Source organism: Equus asinus, chromosome 25, assembly GCF_041296235.1.
Source record: "Equus asinus isolate D_3611 breed Donkey chromosome 25, EquAss-T2T_v2, whole genome shotgun sequence".
NCBI lineage: Eukaryota > Metazoa > Chordata > Mammalia > Perissodactyla > Equidae > Equus > Equus asinus.
In genome coordinates, this window is record NC_091814.1 from 42259888 (window position 1) to 42279435 (window position 19548).

Sequence of the window (19548 nt, forward strand, 5' to 3'; positions counted from 1 at the left end):
AGGGAAATTTATAAAACAGTACCATGAATAAAAGCATCAAAAACATCAACTGTCTAGGAATAAATCTGACGAAAGATTACTAGCAAGACTTTCATATTGAAAACTCCAAAACGTTACTGAGACAGATTAAAGGCGATGTAGATAAGTGGAGGGACGTGCCGTGTTCATAGATCAGAAGGCTCAATATTGTTAAGGCGGCAAGTCCTCCAGAATTGATCTATGTATTTGCTTTGGTTTGCCAGGGCTGTGGTAACAAAGTTCCACCAGCTGGGTGGGTTACACAAGAAAAATTTGTTGTTTCTCAGTTCAGAAGGCTGGAAGTCTGCAATAAGGTGTCAGCAGGGGCGTGCTCCATCTGAAGTCATCGGGGAAGCTGTGTTCCAGGCCTCTCTCCCAGCTTCTGGTAGTTGGCCCCTGGCAGCACAACTCCAGTCTTGACAGGGAGCTCTCGCCGTATATGTGTCTGCGTCCAGGTCTCCTCTTCTCAGAAGGACACCAGTCATAGGCATTCGAGACTCACCCTGCTCCAGCACGACTTCATTCCAACTTAACTAGTCACGGCCACAACAATCCTATTTCCAAATAAGGTCATTTCATTCTGAGGCGCTGAGGGTGAGAACTTCAACAAAAGAGTTTTTGGAGACACAGCTTAACCCGTAACAGTATTCAGTATATTCCAGTCTAAATTACAAGAAGCTCTCTTTCTGGTGCAAATTGACAAGCTCATTCTAAAGTTTATGTGGGTGTATGAAGGATATAAAATAGTCAAGACAACCTTAAAAAAGAAGAACAATGCTGGGGGACTCGTGCTAGAAGATATCAAGACTTATAATAAAATTACTCTAATTCAGACAGTGTGGTATTGATGAAAGGAGAGACAAACAGAACAGACTTGAGTGTCCAGAAACAGGCTCACAACCGACAGTGTGGAGCAAAAGTCTGAAGTGTGTTCATAGCACCTGACAAAGCAATGTCTTTCTTAAGAGCGATGCTAAGGAAATAAAAAAGGAGGACAAAGATTTGAATAAAAGGAAGTTCATTCAGCATTATTTGTAGTCGCAAAATATTGGAACAACCCAAACGTCCCACTAGAAAAGAAATTATGGTACCTCTTTAAGGTGGAGCATTATGTAGCCATTAGAAGTAAAGTTTATTTTGAAATGTGTAATTAGGAATATGCTCATGCAATAACATTAAGCAAAAAAGCAGCATATGAAACAGAATTTACAGTTTGATCTTAAGTAGATAAAACATAAGTGAGTCAGCAAATATCTACGTTTATAGTTATCTATCTGTATATAAAATAAGACAGAAAATACATCAAAATGTTCATCTCTGAATTTGGGGTAATTTCTTCTTTATGCTTTTTGACATTTTCAGGCTCTTTACAATGTTCCATTTTCATAAACAGAAGTCATTATAATAAATTATAAAAAGAATTTAGAGAAATAACTTTCTAAGAGCGTCGACATTCTCTCTGCCATCTAATTTTGTAGGGTGACTTCGCACTGCCTTCCCTTTGTTGAACTCAAATAAAAGCAGTGGCTCTTCAAAATGGATATGATTTAATCAGACCCTCAACCAATATTATGATTATTTTTCTTTTTACTTAAGACCTGATTAGGGGCTGGCCCCGTGGCCGAGTGGTTAAGTTCGTGTGCTCCGCTGCAGGCGGCCCAGTGTTTCGTTAGTTCGAATCCTGGGCGCGGACATGGCACTGCTCATCAGACCACGCTGAGGCAGCGTCCCACATGCCACAACTAGAAGAACCCACAACGAAGAATACACAACTATGTACCGGGGGGCTTTGGGGAGAAAAAGGAAAAAATAAAATCTTTAAAAAAAAAAAAAAAAAAGACCTGATTGTCTTTAAGTTCACCAGCTCAGTAAGCATCTTCTCTGCTTTTTTTGTCCCTTGCAGGGGACAGGATTAGAATTTCCTGGACATCAGGGAGATAGAACTGGGCAAACATACCCTACAGTGGGGTAGAGACAGAAAGTCAGTAAGATAAAACCTCACCCTCTGAGTCTGACCCCTAAGCCTGGAGGGGATGGGAGTAGATATTATAGTCAATAATTATTTTATTCAGTAACTTATTTTCCTCCTCATTGTCCATCTCTCCTTCCAAAATGTAAGCTTCATGAGGGCAAGGAGTCTGTTTGTATTTATCATTGTATCTCCAGCCTCTAGAACAAGACTGTACAATATGATGGCCACACACTGGGTTCCAAAGTGTTAGTACAAGACAAGAATGTGAAAATCTCACCAATAATTGTTTATATTAACTACATGCTGAAATGATAGTATTTTGGATATATTGGGTTAAATATAAAACATTATTATATTTGTCATGTGATGACTATGTTTAATTTATTACACATTTTTAGAGTGTGGCTATTATATGTAATTTGAAATTACATATGTGGCTTGCATTCTATTTCTAGTGGACAGCTCTGCCCTAGAGTATTGCCTAGCACACAGTAGGCATTCAATAAATATTTGTCGAATGGTTTAATAATAATTGTTATTATTATTATAGCTAAGGTTTCTTGAATGCTAATATGCCAAGACTATGCCAAGTGCTTTACACGCTTCATTTCGGGGAATTTTCCCAATACTGCTCTTCAGTAAGAACTCCCGTTTCTAGATGAAGAACTGAGGCATAGAAAGGTCAAGTAATCCACACTACAGTAGGTGGCAGAGTCAGGATTCAGACCCAGGGCGAGTAAGTGGTGGGGGCCACATTGAACCACTGCCTGCCTCCAAGGGCCACACGGAACCACTTTTCTCGACCGAGTTCCTGAGTTTCTGTGAAATCTCCCAGCTAACGCCAGGGCCTGCATGTGCAGTCATGTGGTTAAAACGAATGCAAATTCTGTGGAGGTTATAAAACATAATGTTAAAAAGGGGCAATGTTGCTCATTCTGGATCTGAATGAGTGTTTCCTTTATATAAAAACAGTGAATGTCTTTGCAGCCATATAGGGATCGCTCCCTGTCCCCAGGTGCCAGGGCTGGGGCTGCAGGATTTGGGCCCCTCACTCTTTGTCACTCAGCCCCTCTTGGCTCTGTCTCTTCTCTCAGCTTCCACGACTTCTCTCTTTCCTGGTTCCTTGCTCATCTCTACCTGCTCCTTCTTGGTTCCTCTTCCTGCTCCTGGTCTGTGACCCAGAGCTCTACCCCTCCCTCTTACATTGTGCAGACTCCCTAAGGGACATCATCTAAACCCAAGACATCCATGCCCTCCACCGCTATGTGCTAAAGAGCCCCACTCTGCACCCTCATGAGGCTGCCTCTCTGCTGAGCTCCAGACCTGGACCCCAACCATATTTATACAACAGATATTTATAAAGTTCCTACTGAGTGCTACGTAACTGGGTGCAGGACACCTCCACCTGTTCAGACACTTCAACTTGACCTTCTCTGAACCCTATCCCAGAGACCTGCATCAGCAACCACCCAAGCCAGCAGCTTGAGGGATTCCCCCTCCCTCACCCTCCAAGACAGCGATGCTGCCCGTTCCCATCTCTCGGAGCCACCCCCTGTCCCGTCTCCGCTGCCTCAGTCCAGAGCACCAGGATTCCCATCACAGAACTGAACCCACCTCCTGCCTGGGCTCCCTGCTCCCATCCCTTCTCCTTACAGCTGCCCGGTGATCTTTCTCAAACTGAAATCTGGTCGTGCCTTCCCGGCTTGTAGTCCTCGTGACCAGTGAAGTGTGGTCCACGACTTTGGCTCACAGCATGAAAGCTCCTCAATCCCCCTTCTCCAGCTTCTCTGGTGTCATCTCCCCGCACATCCTGTATACACCCCATGCTCCACTCACATCACCCTGGATTCATGTTCCATGAACATGTCTGTAGTTCCCACCTCGAAGGTCCCTCCTTCCCCAGCTGGGGGGCCCTCACGATCACCCCCAGCCAGAGTAAATACCCCTTCCCTGTGTCCCAACACCACTCACTGTCTGCAGCACCTTCTGGGCGGGTTTATTTGTCTCTTCGATGCGTCCACAAGCTCTTTGCGGAGGTTGAGGCCTAGGTTTGGAATCAGCTGACTTTGCATACGTTACTTAGTCTAATTCACAAGGCAACCCTAAGAGTTTATATTATCATCCCCATTTTATAAATGAGTAAACCGAGGCTCAGAGAGGCTAACTACTTTGCCTAAGTTTCCCCAGCTGGTAGGTGGTGGTCTCAGGATTCAAAGGCTTGTGATCTGCCTCTGAAGCATGTTTGTGACTAGACAGGGATCTTGTCAAGGGGTGGTGTGACCAACCAGTCTCTATTAAGAGAGGCTGTTTTGTTCATACGGCCCATCTACTCCCCTGTCACCTCGCCCTTCTCTGTTAGCGGGACCTGAAGTAAGCCCTGGATCAGCCCGGATATTCCCCTCCACACCTGCGACAACCAAAGGCTCCTATGCTCAGAAAGCTGCCCCCTGCCCCCTCCCCTCTGTTTCCTTACACCACAGCCTCCAAGAGGTCACGGATTGTCTGAGGACTGGTTTGGCCGCAGGAAAAGCTCAGGTCTGGGTATGAGCTTGATCAAGAGGAGGGTAATGAATGGAAATGCATTTTACTTGCTGAAGAGACTCTCTAAGGAGGTTTTCATTCAGGACTGATGACTGGGGGTCTTGGGTTGGGGGCACCCTCCCACGTCCAGAGGGACAGGAGTTAAGCGCTGCCGTCTGCCTTACCCTCCTGTTGTGAAAGGCGGATCCCAGCCTGTGCGTTAGAGTGGCCCTGCGCAGTCTTTAAATCATCTCCCATGTCAGATTTTGCGGAGGAAGAAGCTAAGACCCAAGGAGGTCTAGGAACATGTCCACAGTTATAAGGCTGTTACAAGTTACAAGGTGAGTGACCAGCCCCAGGTCCACTCCAGGCCTGGGAACCACATTTCTGGCTGTGTTACGGCAGGGACTAGCCTTCTGGAGAGAGCCTCACACGTGGCCCCACCAGTGTGCTCTCAGATGGGCAGACCCCATGGTTGCTTCCCTCTCAAATCAGATCCCCCACCCCCACCCCCTGGCTAATGCTCCAAAGAAAACAAGGGGGTAGTCGCCTCGGCATGGAGGACAGCTGCTCACTGTGCGCCTCCCACACTCTCGGGGGCCGGTGGGGAGGGAGGGAGGTCTGGCTTTGCCAGTGGAGGTCTAACCTGGCCAATCAGAGTGGCTCCAGGGTGTTGGGTGGGGAAGGGTCTCCCAGGGCTCAGAAACTGCTTTGGGCCGAGGGGAAAGACAGAACGTCTCAGCTGCATAGAAGGCAGCGCTATTGCACTGGAAAGCCCCCTCTTCATTTTTCTATCTTTTTTGTGTCCTTTCTCTGGACTAGGTGCCTCAGGCTGCTCTTGACAGGGAGCCCAGTGCCTGTTTGTCTGCTCTTGGCAGCCCCTTGAACATGCCTCAAGCAAGAGGGGAGTCAGCACAGAGCCCTGCCAACCGTTCACTGCTGGCTGGGGGTGCTGCTCCTCAAGCCACAGGGTCCTTTCTTCCTCCTGAAGATGTCGTTCCCGCCTTGGTGGGGACAGACATCTGGGAGCCCTCACCAGCAGCCAGGTCATCTCCAACTGGCCCAGGCCACAGATGTGGTCTCGCAGGGGCGCCTGCCAGAGTAGCTAGTCTGCAGGGCCCGGGAGGGTGGGGGGGCTTTGCCTGTGTGGAAGCTGCCGTTGGAACTTCTCTGCTGCAGCCTGGCCCTCTAGACCTAGGATTATCTGGGGCCTCCAGAGCAAAGCCCTTTCTAGCCCCCAGGCTGTGCAATGCCTCATCCTGCCCCCGCCAGCCTGGGAGGTTTAGCTGAGGACACAAATGAGCCTCAGAAGCAGCCTCTCTCTGAGCAGAATTCCCTCCACTTCCACGGTCCATTGAAAAAGTTTTTCTTGGATTAAATTAAGGTACGTGGTAGATGAGGTATGGGGGGAAAGACCCAAATTTGAAAAGTCCAGGATTAGACTCTGACAAGCCCGTTTCCATTCTAGCTGGGCCACATCTACTGGTGGGACCAAGTGATGGTGGAGTTCCGTTTCCTCATCTAAAAATGGTGGACTGGACTAACAGGTCCCAAACTAAGTTCCTCAGAACCCCAGGGTCCCACGAGGTGTTAATAAGTGTCCTATGAAAAAGAGAGTTCAGTCCAACAGTCTGGGCGACAGTATGTGCCATCTCATCCTCCCGGCAGGTCATCAGGCCCAAAGGCATTTCAATGGCTCAGGGAAGTCCTGAAGGAAAACTAGACTAAATTAAACTAACCCAGGCTACCTTCGCTCCTGCCTTTCTCAAGGGTAATTGACCGCAGAAGTCACTTCCCTCAAAATAGCCGTTAACATCCTAGGAAACACAGTTTGGGACAACATGGACCAGATAACCCCTCAGGTTCCTTCTTGCCTAGTAGCCAAGGCCCCTCCATCCAGCGGCGGGGAGCCAGCAGCTCCTGTACCACAAATTCTAAGATGCCACAGAAAGGGCCAGAAAAGCCTCCCTCAGGGGGGCAAGTGGCAGCCGATCCCAGTTTTATTTTTCTGGAAATTCTAGTGCTATGAGGAGTTAGAGACCAAAAATGGGGAGACTTAAAAATCGCAGTTTCCACTCTGATTCTTTGTCAATTTGATTAAGTCAATTCACTTTGAAACCAACAGCCTCAGTTTGCCCATCTGTGAAAAGGCAGAACTAGGGGGAGTTGGTTGGCATTCACTCAACATTAGCCCTCAAAACAGAAGTTCCCAACCTGGGGGCTCCAGACACCTAATGGGGCGGGGAGCATAAGCTATTTCCAATATTTAAAGAAGTCTAATGAAAAGTATACATTTACCATGAGAAGTGTCTTTGCTTTTGACTGGTATTGTATCAACTCAGTGTGACAACATCAGTTGTCATGGGGACAAGGATTATTATGCAATAAATATGGTTGGCTTGTTGGACAAAATCTTTACAAACTTCAGGTCCATGGAAATAATAAACGGATCAGCTGGTAATGAAAAGGTAAGGAGGTTGGGTTGCACACCAGTTTAAAAGTGCTGTGGTGGAGAGCAAACGGGTAGCCGGGACCCAGGGAGGTAGGGGTGCTCCAAGGGAGGAAGCCGCCCCAAGGAGCCTCTGGGGGATATGGGGTTGTATGCAGAAGCGTGCAGTTAATGTGTGAAGCGGCTGTGACACAGTGGCCCCTACAGAGCACGCTGGGGAAGGGTCTCCACCGGGTCCCAGCAGGCTGAGCCAGAGTGTGGAGCGCCACCTTGACTGAGCTGAGGAAAGCAGAGCCCTCAGAGTCCCCAGCAGGCCAGTGGGCTCAGGGATCAGGCCAAAGTGGATTCTATACAACTTTATTTTTTTTAAATTTAATTTAACTTTATTTTATTGAGGTCATAATAGTCTATAACATTGTGAGATTTCACTTGTACATTATTATTTGTCAGTCACCATATATATGTGCCCCTTTACCCTTTATGCTCACCCCTCAACCCCTTTCCCCTCTGGTAACCTGTTCTCTTTGTCCATGCATTTGTTTATCTTCCACGTATGAGTGAAATCATAGTGTTTGTCTTTCTCTGTCTGGCTTATTTTGCTTAACATAATACCCTCAAGGTCCACCCACCTTGTTGCAAATGGGATGATTTTGTCTTTTTATAGCTGAGTAGTATTCCTTTATTTATATGAATATACCATATCTTCTTTATCCAATCATCACTGATGGGCACTTGGGTTGCTTCCATGTCTTAGCTATTGTGAATAATGCGGCAGTGAACATAGGGGTGCATAAATCTCTTTGAATAGTTGATTTCAAGTTCTTTGGATAAATACCCAGTAGTGGGATAGCTGGGTCATATGGTATTTCTATTTTTAATTTTTTAAGAAATCTCCATACTGTTTTCCATAGTGGCTGCATCAGTTTGCATTCCCACCAGCAGTGTATGAGGGTTCCCTTTTCTCCACATCCTCTCCAACATTTGTTGTCTTTGGTCTTGGTAATTATAGCTATTCTAACAGGTGTGAGGTGATGTCTCATTGTAGTTTTGATTTGCATTTCCCTGATGATTAGTGACGTTGAACATCTTTTCATGTACCTGTTGACCATCTGTATGTCTTCTTTGGAAAAATGACTGTTCATATCCTCTGTCCATTTTTTGATCGGATTGTTTGTTTTTTTGTTATTGAGTTGCTTCTTTACATATTTTGAAGATTAACCCTTTGTAGGATATACGATTTGCAAATATTTCCTCCCAATTGGTGGGTTGTCTTTTTGTTTTGTTCCTGGTTTCCTTTGCTTTGCAGAAGTTCTTTAGTCTGATGAAATCCCATTTGCTTATTTTTTCTTTTGTTTCCTTTGTCCAAGTAGACGTGATATTTGAAAAGATACTTCTAAGACTGATGTCAGAGTGTACTGCCTATATTTTCTCCTAGGAGTTTTATGGTTTCCTGTCTATCTTCAAGTCTGTAATCCATTTTGAGTTAATTTTCAAGTATGGTGTAAGATAATGGTCTACTTTCATTCTTTTGCATGTGGCTGTCCAGTTTCCCCAACATCATTTATTAAAGAGTCTTTCCTTTCTCCATTGTATGTTCTAAGCTCCTTTGTTGAGGATTAGCAGTTCATAGATGTGTGTTTTTATTTCTCAGCTTTCAATTCTGTTCCATTGATCTGTGTGCCTGTTTTTGTACCAGTATCATGCTGTTTTGATTACTGCAGCTTTGTATCATATTTTGAAGTCAGGGATTATGATGCCTCCAGCTTTGTTGTTTTTCCTCAGAATTGCTTAAGCTATTTGGGGTGATTTATTGCCCCACATGAATTTTAGGATTTTTTGCTCTACATCCGTGAAAAATGTCACTGGGATTCTGATTTGGATTACAATGAATCTCTAGATTGCTTTAGGTAGTATGGACATTTTAACTATGTTTATTCTTCCAATCCATGTGCATGGAATATCTTTCCATTCCTTTATGTCTTACTTGATTTCTTTCAGTCACGTCTTACAGTTTTCATTGTATGGGTCTTTCACCTCCTTGGTTAAATTTATTCCTAGATATTTTACTCTTTTTCTTGCAATTGCAAATGAGATTATATTCTTGAGATCTCTTTCTGTTAGTTCATTATTAGAGTGTAGAAATGCAACTGAGTTTTGTAAGTTGATTTTGTACCCTGCCACTTTGCTGTAGTTGTTGATTATTTCTAATAGTCTTCTGATGGATTCTTTAGGGTTTTCTATATATAAAATCACATCATCTGCAAACAGCGAGAGTTTCACTTCTTCCTTGCCAATTTGGACACCTTTTATTTCTTTTTCTTGCCTGATTGCTCTGGCCGAAACCTCCACTACTATGTTGAATAAGACTGGCGAGAGTGGGCACCCTTGTCTTGTTCCTGTTCTCAGAGGGATGGCTTTCAGTTTTCCCCTGTTGAATATGATGTTGGCTGTGGGCTTGTCATACATGGCCTTTATTATGTTGAGGTACTTTCCTTCTGTACCCATTTATTGAGAGTTTTTATCATAAATGGATGTTGGATCTTGTCAAACGCTTTCTCTGCATCTCATCTCATTGAGATGACCGTATGGTTTTTAGTCCTCATTTTGTTGATGTGGTGTATCACATTGATTGATTTGTGGATGTTGAACCAGCCGTGCCTCCCAGGTATAAATCTGACTTGATCATGGTGTATGATCCTTTTAATGTATTGCCGTATTCGGTTTGGCATATTTTGTTGAGGATTTTTGCATCTATGTTCATCAGGGATATTGGCCTGTAATTTTCCCTCTTTGTGTTGTCCTTGTCTAGCTTTGGGATCAGGGTGATGTTGGCCTCATAAAATGTGTTAGGAAGAGGTCTGTTTTCTTCAATTTTTTGGAATAGTTTGAGAAGGATAGGTATTAAATCTTCTTTGAATGTTTGGTAGAATTCTCCACGGAAGCCATCTGGTCCTGGACTTCTATTTTTGGGGATGTTTTTGACTACTGTTTCAATCTTTTTCCTTGTGATTGGCCTATTCAGATTCTCTATTTCTTCTTGATTCAGTTTTAGGAGGTTGTATGAGTCTATGAATTTATCCATTTCTTCTAGATTGTCCAATATACAACTTCTTAGAAAGCCTTCTGGAAGTGCCAGTTCTGAGCATTTTTAAGCACTTGAAAACTGTGATTTTATATGTGCAAAGTCCTGCCCCGTTGAGCTCCATGTCACCCCGTCATAAGCAGCCACATCTGGAAAGGTACTCTGTATGGTTCATGGCTGTTTTCCCTCCAAGATTCTGCTCATCCAGAATTGCCTCTCTAGTCTCCCACTCCCCTTTTCCCCCTTAAGCCTCTCCCCCAGCTTCCAGCTCCACTTTGGCAGCAGCCTTGGGCCCTGGGCCCTGGAGGCTTGTCTCTGCCCCCTAGGAGAGCAGCGGTGAAAATCATGGTTGGTAGATCCCTACGTGTCACCAAGAAAGTGGTTAGCTTTTTCTAATTCTTCAGTATGGAGCATCTAACTCACAAAAAATCTTTCTCTTGCTAATATCGATATTGCTAATAATATCTCTTGCTAAGAGTTAGGCCAGTTCTGTGAAGATTTAGAGGAAACGAGGAGAACCGAGGCAGATTCCGTCTGCCCCAGGACCTAAACCAGGCTGCTGGCTTTAGCTAACTGGCTAAAACTGTAGAGGATTTTCCTACAGGGTATTGAGAACAAAGCATTTCAGTGTGTGCGTGTGTTCTAAATTATATCAAATGACCTGATAAATAAATGCCTAATTTATGGTGAAGGAGTTAGCCATTACTTAAAGTGCGGGGGAAAACAGGAAAGACTTTGAAATGGATCAAAAATATTATTGTGCATCTTTCCAGGTTATCTGAGCTATTTTACACTTCTATAAGTTGTAGAAAAACTGATAGTAATGCAAATGACTTTTGCCCATAGAAATGCCAATTGTATTTGGTGGAATTTCCTCATGAATATTCACCAGCTTTGCTGATTTTGCATTTATTTGTAAATTTTTCTCAGCATTCCAGATGTCTATATACTTGTCTGCATTTTGGATTCTCTTTTGAACAGTTTGTAACATTTTGCTGGTTCTCTCATTAATTAATGACAAATAAAATCTCTGATGTGTTCATTTTATAGCTAATGAGAGGCATGATCATGCCCTTTTTAAAAAATTATCTTTTGATGCGTCCACAGAGAAAGGACCATGTGAGGACACAGCAAGAAGGCAGCAATCTGCAAGGCAAGGAGAGAGGCCTGCGGAGAAACCAAATCTGCTGACACCTTGATCTTGAGCTCCCAGCCTCCAGAACAATGAGAAACAAGTTTCTGTTGCATAAGCCACCCTGTGTGTGGTATTTTGTTCTGGTCCCCCTAGTAGACTAGACGACATGCCCAATTGGTTTATCCATTCTCCTGGTGATGGACATTTGGCTGTTTCCAGTTGTTGGCATTTATGAACAAAGCTGCTATTTACATTCATATACAAACAGTTATCTTTTGACAAATTTATTCAACTCATTTATTCATCTAATATTTCTTAGTGTACACCAGGCTGAGGATAGAAAAATAGTATCCTTGCCCTTGAGAACAGTCTAGAGTGGAGGGGAGGATTCAGGGCAGTGGGTAGAGATTGACAAGTGACCAAATAAAGATAAGGAGGGCTCCAATGGGGGTGTGGCAGAATATAAGAATGGGCGCCTCTTAGTCTTCTTGAAGGAGTGAGTGAAGAAGTAGCACTTGCTGGCACTGCCTGGGCAGGTGAAGGGCAGGAGGGGAGAATTCTCTGGAGAATCCTCCTCAGCCATGGAGGCAGAAAGATATGCCTTTGTGGGGGTTCCATTCTGAGGACGGATAGAGATGAGGGGATAGAGCGAACTAGCAGACAGGGGTCAGATTCCGAAGGGTCTTATGTCCTTCAATATATAGGACAGATTGTAGGTAACATTTAAAATGATAGAAGAGAGTAAAATTTTGGCTTCTCATATCTCCTGGCATACCGGGGGGAAAAATACCCTGGTCTGAGAAGTCACTGATGATTTTGAGTTGCTGATGGAATGACATGGTTGGACGTGTGTTTAAAAACAAAGTTCTGGATTGCAGAGGGAAGACGGATTAGAAGCAAGGGTACTGGCGCCAGAGGGTGGGTTCTTCAGCAGAAGGCACTGAGAGCGAGTTTGGGACGTACAAAGGTTATTAGAGATCTACAACTGTGAAATTAAGGGGGAGAAGCAGGATGGGGTGGAGGGAGAAGCTGAACTGCAGTGAAGAAGGCCTGACAAAACCTTGGCCAACTCAGCAAGGAATACTGCCCCTCAGAGTTGTCATGCGTGGGATAAGATGGCTGGGCCTTGATACACCTGGTATAAAGTACAGTCACGCTATGTGGATTTGTCTAGTGTCTCAATGTGGATTGCCCCGGGAAGGGCATGGTTTTGGGCAAGGGAGCTCTCTGCCATTGAGGCAGACTGAAGGAGTCGTCAGCTGGAGACACTGCTCACAGCAGCGCCCCCTCTGTGCCCCCATACCTGTGAAGTAAGTCCTTCCTTGCAGAGAGATTTGGGCAGTGCACTTCTGCGTCCACCATAGTTCACCCTTTATGCCATTTGGCTCATTTTCCACACATGTTCAGATGGCAGTTGCTCCAGTATTCTGGCGAGCCTCTCTTCCTGAGGGGAAACTCCTAAGAGGGAGGTTAGTAGCATGAGCCAGCCTCCTCTGGTGCAGTTGGTCTCTGAGCCACAATCGATACTTAACCATTCTAGATGCCTCTCATCATCAGTTACCAGCACTTCTGTCTTCAGAGCCTAGTCTGATGGTATGACGCAGACATCAGTCCCAAGGGGCCTGAGATCTAGTCACCAGGTCCTTCTTGGGCTGAAATTTCTGCATTTCTCCATTTACAGTCACAATTGGGCAAGGAAGTACCAAGGGTGCCCAAGACACTTGTGTTAAAAGATCATTTTCTCTGCAGAAAAAATATAAAATCATGACTTTCAAATAGATATAAAGACGAATGAGGTATGTGTATATATACAAAAGTCCAAGAAAGTCAAAAGATATGTATGGCGTAAAGGAATGTTGGGATGAATTGCTGGTAGAGACAAAATTTTTTTCCACAGTGAGAAGGAAGTCAATTAAAATCACTACCAGACAAGGCAGAATTTACATATCATTACCTACAACTTACAAAGAGTTGCAAAATAGCTTGAAGACAAGGAACAGGCCTAGAATCTATAATCTGGAAGAGTATGCTATAAACGATGTGTAGCGTTCATTGAAACACAAACATGTTTTCTACACTTGGGTGCCAAACGTATTCCTCCCTCGCCCCATGGTATAATAGCAGCCCTTCCTCTTCCTGATGATCAGGGTCAATTTCGCTGCCAAAAATGTGACTCTTCTTCTTGCCTGTTGGTGCCTGGACATAGGAAGCCCAAAGTGTCCTAGCTCATAATTCAATGAGCCCAGGACTTCCAATCCTGCCGAGCTCAGAGTTAGGGGGACAGAAAGCAGAAAGTGGATTAATGAGTGTGATGGTAAGTGGGGCTACTCCTGCTTCCACTCTAGTGTACTCAGACCCTTGTGTCCTTCCTTTCGGGGCACAGTACTACATACAAATTTTTGATTCAAAGTGCGTACTGAATCCTGGAGGATGACACCCATATTCACAGAGAAGTTCCTCTGATATGGCACCTTAGCTATGTATTCAGTATACCATTGCCATGCTTTTTCAGGCTGGCAGCTTCTAGGTGGTGAATTACATGCTACAATAAAGTGAATCCCATGGTCATGAGCTCACTCTCACACCTCTTATACTGTAAAGTTGGTCTTCTGGTCTGAGGCGATATTATGTGGAATCCCATGCCAGTGGATCAAACACTCTGTAAGCCCTCAGATGGGGGTGCTGGTTGAGACTCTGTGGTCAGGAAAGGCAAACCCATAACCTGAATATGTATCTATTCCTCTGAGAATAAAGAACAAACTTTCCAGGATGGAAAGGGTCTAATGTAATCAACTTACTACCAAGTGGCTGGTTTTTCTCTTGAGGAAGGTCAATCAATATGGTGCCATATTGGAGACTCAGTGTTGGTTTCTGTTTCAGGTGGATGACTTTGGTGGCAGCAGTAACCAAATTACCTCTGGTAAGTGAGAGTCCATGCCATTGGCCCATGAACAGCCTCCATCTCTGCCCCCACAGCCCTTTTGTTCATGTCTCCATTGTGCCAATGCTAGAGTGGCCAATGACAGAGGCTGGCTCAGGTCAGTGGGCTGAGTCATCTGTCTACTTGGTTGTTTAGTTCTTCATCAGTGGTGGATGCTCTCTGGGGATGTTAACAGGTGATACAAAGGTTTCCCCACTTCATGCTCATTTCCATAAGTCCATTTACATACCTCTACCTTAGACTCCTTATACTTAATCTTCAGCTGGCAAGGCGATTTGCCATTATATATTCTAACCTTGGGTCATTTCTCTTTTCTACACCAAGTGGATGACCAAGTGCACAAAGCTCTGACCACTGGGAGGATTTTCCTTCACTATTGTCTTTTAAGGCCACCCCTGTGTGAGGCTGCAGTGCAGCTGCTGTCCAATTTCAGCTTGCACCTACATGTGCAGCTGACCCACCTGTGAAACAAGCTCAGGCTTCTTCCTCTTCTTTCAGTTGGTCTTATAGGATCCCCCATACAGCCATGGGTGTGCCCTGAGGGAGGAGCTCTCGGGCAATTGTAGTAATTGCCGGGGGTGGCCTGGGTTACCTCCTCACGCAGCCTGCTTGTGCCCTCCGATCTGCGTTATGCTCAGTCCTGGAGGTCCACTTCCACCTTTTGATGGATTGTTGCTGGGCCAGTCTGACGCATTGGGTCTGATAGGATCCAGCATTTGACGGGCAGTTTCTAGCCACAAGGTTACTTGGTGACCCATGGTTAGACATTCTTTCTCTACCAGGGCCCATTAGCAGGTTAGGGGTTGTTTTTCAAAGGCACATGATTCTTCTCTGCAGATGGCATGGTCTTGCTGCAGAGCCCTGGAGGGCTCTGTGATTCTCTCATTGGAACTTGCCAAAAACTCCACATGGTATCTTTGATATCTTTCCCCACCACTGATACCTCTAGCCCCATAGGGTCTGTCAGATCATATGGCCCAAGCAGCAAGATTGCCTGCATGGCAGCCTGGGCTGGCTGCAGAGCCCTTTTCTGCTCTGGGACTCACTCAAAGTTGGCAGCCTTTCATGTTACCTGATACAGGAGTCAGAGCAGGCTCTCTAGGAGTAGAACATGCTGACTCAAGAACTTGACGAGGCCTACCAGGCGCTATGTTTCCTTCTTCATGGTAGGAGGTACAAGATGCAATAATTTGTCTTTTACTTTGGAGAAAATGTCGTGGTTACTGGACCTGATTACTGGACTCCTGAAAATGGTACAGATATGGCAGGCTCCTGAATTTTCTCAGGGCATAGCTCCAATCCCCTGGAACACACGTCTTACAAAGTTCTCCAGCTTGACTGACCTAATCAATATAATGTCATTCATATAACGGATCGATGTGATGTTCTGTGGATGTCTAATTGGTCCAGATATCCTTAGACTTAACATGCCTTGGAGCAAAACTATTAATGCATATTGTCATTTCCTTGGAAATGTGAATTGTTTCTGATCCTCTGTTTGTTTTTTTTTAAAGATTGGCACCTGAGCTAACATCTGTTGCCAATCTTCCCTTTTTTTCCTTCTTCTCCCTGAAGCCCCCCAGTACATAGTTGTATATTCTAGTTGTAGGTCCTTCTGCCTCTGCTATGTGGGACACCGCCTCAGCATGGCCTGACAAGCGGTGCCATGTTCGTGCCCAGGATCCAAACTGGTGAAACCCCAGACCACTGAAGCAGAGTGCGTGAACTTAACCACTCGGCCAAGGAGCTGGCCCCTGATCCTCTGTTTTGATTGGAAGAGCAAAGAATGCCTTCACCAAATCAATGGCTATATACCATATACTTGAGGTGGCACTGATCTGGTCTAATAAAGATACCATATCTGGCACTGTGCCTGCGACTGGGGCTATACTTGGTTGAGCTTGTGGTGGTCTACAGTGACCCTTCCTAAACGATCCAGTTTCTTCAGGGGCCTGATTCTTTAAACAAACCAAGGACGGAGAGGAGGAGGAAAGGGATAGAGGTGGCAGTAATCTGTATTTCCCTCTTTTCCCACTATAAGACTTCACGTTTATTTATTTACGCCTGGGGGGAGGGTTAATTTGAGACTTCCCCTTGGCCTTTTCCAATATAATAGCTCTTATTTTGCAGACCAAGGACACAATATGGGGGTTGGGCCAACTGCCAAATAGGTCATCCCAATTATATATTTGAAGACTGGGTAATTGACCAGTGGGTGGGTCCATGGAAGCTGCGGATCTCTGTAAATTGGACATCAGTCAGGACTACACTGATTATAGGACCCACTCTAGCATGGCAGCCATGATGATTCAAGTCTTTGGGCATCAATGACAACTCAGGCCCAACGTCCAACAGTCTTCAAAATCTCTGGGTATTCTCTTCTCCCTAGTGCGTAGTTACCTGAGTAAATAGCCACAGGTCCCTGTGAGGAAGATCTAGGGAATCATTGGTTACACTCGATACTGCGGTATCTTTCCTTCTGCGGAACCAGCCACCTCTTCTGTCAATAGTTCTGGGTCTGAAAATTGGCTCAGGTTAAAAAATTGGGCAAGATTGTGACTTTTTATTGGGGTAACTGTCCTCAGCCTCCTGGTCATCCATCTTTGACTTCTTCTGTTAGCATAAACTGAGTAGTTCAAGTTGGGTAACTGCCCATCTATTTTGTCTCTAGATACACTGTTTTAGTAATCATTCTCATTACTCTCTGTAGTCCTGACCTTCTTGGCTGCCACTGACCTTGTCAGTCATTATAGTAATTGTGACGGCCTGGCTTTGGATGGTTTTGTGCTGCTACCTGGCCTCTATTGTTTCAGAGTCCTGTCATCCCCATTGCTCTCAGCCAACACAGTTCTGTAGCAGCGTCTTCAGAGAAGAGAGCCACTTCTGAACTTTTAGTGGTGCTGGTGTACCTCTGACCAGCGCATTCCTTATAATCTTTGTCCATAGTATATCCTCTTGGCCTTCCAGCCATAGGGTACCCAGCATGCCTTCTTCCCTGAGCCTTTTAGCCCCTTCCTTCACTGTTTGCTATGGCGATTAGGGAATTTTAACTTTGCCTAACATAGGCTGTTTTTTTTCCCCCATGTTTCTAGGAGCCATGCTAGTAGCAAATTTGCACCAACTCCTGGAACCCTTGCTAGGGAGTTAAAGTTTCTATCTTGGGGAGCACGTCCAAGTCAAAATTTCTCCTCTATTCAACTTTGTGTCCTGGCCTCCAAGCAGCCTCAGGATCTCCTCCAGCTCCTATCAGTACATGCTGTTTCTCACGGCTCCTTTAGTGTATAGTCCCTATCCTGCCCTAGCAGGCCCAGCATGTCCCCGGCTGTCATGGAGGATCCTGAGGGGTACACATGTTGTCTCGCACAAGAGAGGCCTCTTCTATGTCTCCCATCATGGAATGAGGATGGGGAGTGCTAGTGAGGATTACGGGGAGGTATGCCTGTAAGATCAGACTATTTCAAGGGGTTTGGGGAGTCAAAATCTTTGCCGGGGGTGGGGGGATCCAGCCAGATGTTGCATCTGAGGTGTCAGGTTTTCCCAATCAGGGCCCTGACCTTGCATAACAGACCTGCCTTAGTTGGGTAATTAACTGTCTTTGGAGTTCTGCTACTCTATTAAGCCCCGGGCTTAGTCTTCACTCTCTTCCCTCCCACTGTAGGAGATGAGAGCTTCTTTGTATGCAAACAAAGAGGCCCTCTGGTTCCACATCTGGCTTTCAATTGCCTGGTACTTGCCCTCAGCTGTTCATTATCCTTGGAGGCATCAATGGCACTTAGAAATAGCCATCCAATCTCATTCCCCTATAGCTACTGTCTCCTCCCTACATCTCAAATGCCTGACTGCAATTGCATGGCTTCCTCCAGTATACCATCCCAATTCACCACCGATAAAACTTTCAACAAGTGGAAGGAGAGTGAAGGAAGGTGGCTGGCTCAAGGGAGAGGACTCCTGTGAGAAGCAGTCAGTTAGAGAGCAGTATTTGTTGTTAGTACTTAAAAAAGAAAAGAAAAGAAGAAAAACCCTGGGCCAGTCTGGTGGCATAGAGGTTAAGTTTGTGCACCTCACTTTAGCGCCCAGGGTTCGCAGGTTCGGATCCCAGGTGCTAACACTCACATCGCTCAAGTCACGCTGTGGTGGCATTCCGTATACAAAATAGAGGAGGACTGCCAGAGATGTTAGCTCAGGGACAATTTTCCTTACACACACACACACAAAAATCCAAAGAGTTGTCTTCCCTGGAGGGGCAGAGGACAAATTCCCAGAAAGCAGCAGTCAGCAGGACCCAGCTTGCTCAGGAACCTGTGTGTGTGCGTGTGTGTGTGTCTGTGTGTGCTTTGTGGGAGGGAGGAGGGTGTTCTTTGCTTTTCTTTAAAATGGTTATATTCTGATCTGACCAGGTATAGCTTTCAAAAGGAGCAGTAATTCACAAGCTATTTCCTTGTTTTGGCTGTCAAGTAGGAAAGCCCCCGCCCCCCTTTTTTTCCCCTGTTTTTTTTTTCTTTAAGGGAGAGAGAATGTGGGCTATAGAGCCAGTCAGAGCTGAGTCCCATTCCCAGGTACAGTAATTCCTGCAGTGTCCAGGGCCAGTCACTTAACACTGGTTTTCTCCTCCAAAAATGGTGCTAACACCATACGATGTAACACCGATGTGAGATGCGCCTTGTCTGTAGTGGGCAATGAGGGTCAGCCATGACTACTCTGCTCTTGAGGAACCTGGTTTATTCTCTGCAGCAGAGACTAGCAGGTCCACAGGATGAAGCAGAATCTGCTAATTATCGGCAAGGGGCATCAGAATCACGTTTCACAGAGCCTGATCTTGCACAAGGATCACAGTGAGGAGACTGCCCTGTGTGCTAGTGAGCAACATTCGTAAGAGGCAAAGCCTCTGTAGCAGTCCATCAAAAAAGCCGCTTATCTTTTAAATTTTCTCAGCAGCTCATCTACTGATAGGCTCCAGAAGTTACCTTTCGGTTTAACAAATACTTATTAAACCCCTACTATTTACTAGGCGTTGGAAATATTTTAGTAAATATGATTTGGTGTGACCTCCTGGTGAAAACAAAGCACGTTTGGAAGATGAATGCCTCCTCTCTCCTGAATGGTATTACTACCAGAGTTCCAGACTGGTCCAGACTGGGAGTTGCCACAGGAGGAAACCAGAGCGTGTCCTCAAGGACACTAACGATGGCTGGCAGCAGGGCACACACTCTACTCAGGAAGTCTTTTACCTGGAGCTGCCGGCGAAGGGCTAAGAGTTTTCTAAACAATCGATGAAGGGCAGAAAAAGTGCCTAAATCGAACAGTTGATGGGAATAATCTTTGGCAGACTGTTTCTAAACTATCTTTAATATTTCCTTAATAGAAGGGACACAGAAGCCCTGCTTAACTAAGGTTTTTAATTTTATTGGCTCATCTAGTCAGGAGCAGTGTT